Below are 6,000 nucleotides of genomic sequence, written 5' to 3'. Positions count from 1 at the left end.
TTCCTGAAATGTGTTTCTAAGTGTGTCTAAAGGTATACAGTGGTCAGATACTATACTGAGTCTCCTGGCTGAAGACAACTGCAAAAAACCTTCCATGCAAACTGCTGTGTTACACACTCCATGGCCTGTCCGTGAAATACAATTGTATGCAACTCTTGATAACCAGCTGCGTTTACTTGTATACAGGAACCAGGGTGGAAGTGGATGTGAGCTATATCTAAGCTCCAGCTCCCATATCGTGTTTTAGAGGTTTAACCATTCAAACTATGAATGCCTATGATCTAGAACTTAACAAAATTTGATTGGAACCCTCTGCATGACAACCGGCCAACATAAATTTGAATATTGGGATTCAAGGTTTGTGTTCAGACTTAAAGGAATAACTTGACTCGCAATAAACACATTTGTAAGCAGGTTTGCAAATGAGTATTTTTGTAAATCTGAAATCTCTCTATGTCCTATCCCATGCTGCATCACTATCCTGGGAATTTGATTAGATGTCCTCGCTGTCTGAAGCACCCAGTTCCGGTCAGTAGATACGAACACTTGAACACTCTCCACGTCAGCTGCTATTCAGTCTGTACAACCACTTGGTAGCCAGCCTGTGCCGTAGTCTGTGGGGTTAGGACGGTCATCCAAAGGTCATCAGACAACGTGATGTTGATTCACAAATGAGGAAACCATCCCGGATTCAACATGAACATACCACTCTTGTTTAATCTCCATTACATGGAGTACTTACCTGGAAGATATCTCTTGTTTTGCTTGTCCTGTCCAGGGACAAACGATACCATTATCATAGAACACTCTGTTATTGCAAACTATGCAAGATTGCCTTGTTCCTCTGACTCCATGATTTTGTAAAACCCACCATACATCAAGGGATACTGTATCCTCACAGTACTCAATCATTCAATACCTACATGTAGCTCTTCATATTTGCGTAATAGATGTTGTGCCAGCAAGATTCAATCTTTGTGCTTTAATTCCAATAGAATTGTATTTCAAATAGTCTGTAAAGCCCTCCGTGAGGATTATTTGCATTTCAATTCTGGCTATATCCCCAAAAAAACATTTCTTGTTGATAGATTATGTTTATCCTGGTTGCATTCTGTTACCTGAATTCAGTTCCCAAATTGACAACGTAAGGACATCACATCTGTACTACTTGCATCATGGCCTCCAAGCATCATTATAGAACATTTACTTCATGTGAGAGTTGGGTAGAGTATTGCCCTAATTTGTGCTTAAACCCCCCCCTCCCAGAAAAAAAAAAAAAAAAAATGGTAAAAATGAGATTGCTTGAAAACTGTTTTCTTACTCAATTGTATTACAAAAACATGTGCCGGCATATATTTCATATATTGTACAGTCAAACAATTATATGTAATTTGAATAGAAATTGCCCCTAGGAGATGATTCATTTCTGCCATATTTTACCTTCAGGGAATCCGTCCTTTAATTCAAGTACTTCATCGGAATGCTTGGCTTGCTTTTTCTGCGAGAGATGAAAAGTACTTTCCAGCAAAATCTCTGTTATCTACGATGTTTCCTTCCCTCATTTTTTCCCCCCCAGTGTGCCTTGATGTCTGTGCCTTGCTTCCCTCGGCTGATTTTCCTTCAACCAAAATATAGCCCAGACTGCACCCATGTAGGCTGACCTGTCACACCCCAGTTGGTCCGTCATCTCTCTGCCCAGGAATGAATAAAGTCAGGAGTAAGGAAAGAGTGATGTATTCTGGAGAAGATGAGAGTATGAATAGAGAATGAGGGAGATGGTCTAGCCTTTAGCATGGACTTGCTGCTTTAGGGTCTCTGAATTTACTCCTCAACGGTCTCAAAACTTCCTCCTTCAGGGTCTCTAGACATGTATTTTTAGGGTTTCTAAACTTGACGGTCTTTGGAAGCTATCCTCGTCAGTGTCTGTTGCTGGTCATATCTGAGGCTAGGACACACCTCGTCCACTGAGAGCTCACCCTGGGCATCAGACGGAGTGAAAGTCTCTTTAGCTATCTCCTTGCATCAAGTATGGGGTTTGCTGTGAGGATGTGAAACTCTTCGCTGACAAGGACCTTTCGATCGATTGAACAAGAAACTTGTTTAAGTTTAACAGTATGAAGGGGGACACGTAGACACTCTTGAAAGGTATTTTGATTTCAGGCTACAAGATGGTGGAGCTGTGTTGAGAAGTGTGAGGACAGTTGTCAGTTCACCCTCTTACAGTCACTTGTGATTCTTTCTCCATACTCTGATGACAGTTAACACTGTCCACTGTCTCTGACAGACTGTCTACTGATGTTTACTTCCGCAATACTCATGTATTATCCTTTTCTCATGTCGCATAGCATTCAACCATGGAATATGAAAGCCATTCCTTGAAAATTGCAGAGGGATGAATAGCGCTCTGGTTTGATGGCAAGTGTTTGAATTTTTCCCTACTATGAAGTCACTTTCACATGTACAAATGGTGTGGAGAGATAGAATACCAAATGAAAACGTCGGTTGAGAATGATAAGGGCGTTAAGTTGCCACTAAAGCCATAGTGTTCAAGACCACTTAACGCCCTTCTCCTTCTCAACAGAGGAAAAGCAGAAACATATGCATATATTCTGTACATCACAAAGGCATACAACAAAAAATTTTCCCCTGAACCATGACCATTAAGATACATTCTGTGGACTCTGACATATTCAAAGTACTGGGCTGCTTGTAGGGTTTTCTTGGAAATTTTGACTTACACTACATCAGAAGGAGCTTTTGAATTAACTGCTTTGTAAACTCCAAAGCACATGTCATGTGTGCTGTTGGTTTTGAAAATAAGTTTTTCTTGTTTTCAAGAATTGATTTTTCTAGTTGTGATAAGATGAAAAAGTGAACGTAACATTTTGTGCGTGTGACAGGTTAAAGCAGAAAGACCAGGAGAGTTCAAACTAAAGAGCTTTGGTATTTTTTAATAAGGAAAACAAACCCACAAAGACTGCTCTTTTTGAATAAATTTCTTATATGTCAGTAGTTGCTCTCCTGATAATGGTTTCTATGTTTCTCCATATTTGTCTCATGAACATGGAAAAAAAGACATGAGACGATAATCTTGTTGTCCCTTGTTGGCAGTACCAGTCAAAGTTGTTGTGATTTATAACACTGATGACTGCCTTGATGGGTGGTTGTGATACAGAGAATTGGATATTGAGTACAATATCGAGGGTCTCAAAACCTATCTGGTGGCTATTAAAGTGGTGTTTGAGGTCATTTATTTCACTTTCAAGATTATACTTTGGGTGACCTGATTTATCACGAGAGTACTACAGTACTAAGATATTTAATGTGATGTATATGATTCTCACTGGGGCGTGCTCTCATGTTTCCATACAGGAAATGTTGAAAGGCATGCTGGAGTGGATTGCTTCCGGTTTAAAGACACCTTGAGTGTCCTCTCATTGAAAGTGCACGAGGACATTAAGTGTGACATTGACAGTGACATTGCTCCCTTCTCCTCTTCCTCCTCCTCCCAAAATAGGATGGTAGGTTTCACCCCACATTGCATCCTCATCCCCCCCCCCCTCCCCAAAATGTGGTGGTAGGTTGTATCCCCCACATCGCATCCTCCTCCTCCTCCCAAAATATGGTGGTAGTTTTCACTCCACGTCGTATCCTTCTCATCCCCCCCCCCCTCCCGAAATGTGGTGGTATGTTGCACCCCCCACCTTGCATCCTCCTGTGCATACCCGATACCACCGTGCAGGGATTCACCCCAATTACCGGTGGTGGGTTCCGTGTGAGGTTTAATCTCTTCCTGTCCCTGCTTGCATCAGGTTTCAGCAAAACAAACTGAAGCAAAACAGAGGAAAATTCTATTAGCAGCAGCATGGATAGGTGTAATAGCCACTGGTACTTTCTGCCCAGCACAAAAGTGATAGTTTGTGACTCGGTGTGGGTGACATAGACAGGTGAATATCTCTAATGTTGTTTAATCCATTCCCCCTCAAGGTTCTAGAACTCTCATAGACTTTATACATGGACCACCAGGTACCCACAGCCGGTGGGTTAATGGGGAAAACAATCAATGAAGAGAGCCATACTGAACCCTCCCAGCCTACTCTCACCCTCCTTTCCTTTCTTAACTAAGTCTTGGAATATACATACAGTTTGACCTCTGTTAATCTTGCCGTCACTTTTCGTGATCACTTTAAATCCAGACATGGACTGGCACACTGTTGTCCCTGCACTTTCACTGCAAAACTTTCCGTGAAGTACAAAGCAACAATTATTCTCTTGCAAATAGTAGGGAAAAAGGAAATTGGCACAAAAATGTTGATCACCATGATACAATGTATTTATACCCAACCAAATACTGTTTCTAGAAGGAACAAAGATCAAGAGGAAGGTGTATTTCCACGTATATTCCATTTTATTTTCATATTGTTTGAATTATGAAACATGCAGGTATAATATAAATCATCATAGTGAATATTGTAAAGTTAACAATGCCTTATGTATACCCCTACAAAACTTAGCTCAAAGTGTCATGTTTCAGCACATCTTTCATATTTGGCTATATCATTTATCTGGATGAGCACTGGTCCCGACATAGCCTGATGATGGTGGTTGGACTGAAGTTGGCATTCATTTGTGATCACGAGTTAGTGCATGGTGTTCTGGCTCAAACTCAAAGCCTTTCATTTCCACCTCTTCCCTCATTTAGATCCCCAACCATGCAGTCCAGCAAAAAAACATGGAGTCCGTCATCTCAAAAGAGGCTGTAAAACAAATCCCTAAGGGGCTTTGTAATGATGATTATGATGAATTCAATAATAATAATGATAATAATAGTTATTCATATCATATCCGGGCAATCACCCCCTGGCTAAATACTGGTTAGTGGTAAGGTTAGAGTAAAGATTAGGGTTAGGTTTAGGTTTAGGGTTAGGAGTTATGGGTTAGGGTTCGGGTTAGGATTAGGTTCAGGATTAGGGCCAGGGAAAGGGTCTGGGTAATTGCCCTAGACCCATTCATATAGTGCATGTAATGTATAACTTTGGAAATTTAGAGTTAGTGCTTGTCCAAGTGGGCAAGTGAGTTTAGAGTACACACAATGTACTCGCCCAAGCCAGAAGATATCTACCTCAGAAAAGAAACACTACAACAAGCAAATAAGCAAGTAGGCATAACAAAACAACAAGGAATTGAACTCTCTCAATGGAAGTTTGTGAAGTACCTTGTATGTTTTTACATCAGGTACAATGTGTTCTGTACCTCAAAGGTTACAGCTAACAAGAGAAAAGGTAGGGGATTGCCTGCAAGTCAATGCAATGATTTGTAATCATCTCATCTATCTATCTATCTATCTATCTATCTATCTATCTATATATCTATCTATCTATCTATCTATCTATCTATCTACCAATCTATCTATCTATCAATCTATCAATCTATCTATCTATCAATCTATCTATCTATCTATCTATCTATCAATCTATCTATCTATCAATCTATCAATCTATCTATCTATCTATCTATCAATCAATCTATCTATCAATCTATCTATCTATCTATCTATCAATCTATCTATCTATCTATCAATCTATCTATCTATCTATCTTTCCATCTATCTATCTATCATTCATTTTTCAGATCTATTTGCTAGCCAAGTGTGGGCTAGCAGTTCCAATTAGATCTCACGCCACTTGCCCTGTCTAGAATCATTTGCTTGCCCCATACCATTTGGCATTTGCCTATTGAAGCACCTGTCCCTCTACACTCCTTTAACGTTTTGTTCCTATTATAGAGGCTGATAGTCTTATGTTTTCTATGCATTATAAGAGAAAAGAGTCTACATAGGGATATGTTTCCCTTCAAGTCTGAATGTATATTTTCTATTTCACTATGTGTTTGTTTTTGTTGTTTTGTTTATAATTCATCTACTTCAGAGGCAGATTAGGTATAATTGCTATGTGGGGATAGTTTGTTTAATACTTGAGAGAGAAAGAGATAGAGAGAAAG

This window comes from Diadema antillarum, unplaced genomic scaffold (assembly GCF_040938485.1).
Source record: "Diadema antillarum isolate AM-2024a unplaced genomic scaffold, OU_Dant_1.0 seq00000225_RagTag, whole genome shotgun sequence".
NCBI lineage: Eukaryota > Metazoa > Echinodermata > Echinoidea > Diadematoida > Diadematidae > Diadema > Diadema antillarum.
The sequence above is the reverse complement of the archived record's forward strand: the minus strand, read 5'-3'. Positions refer to the sequence as shown.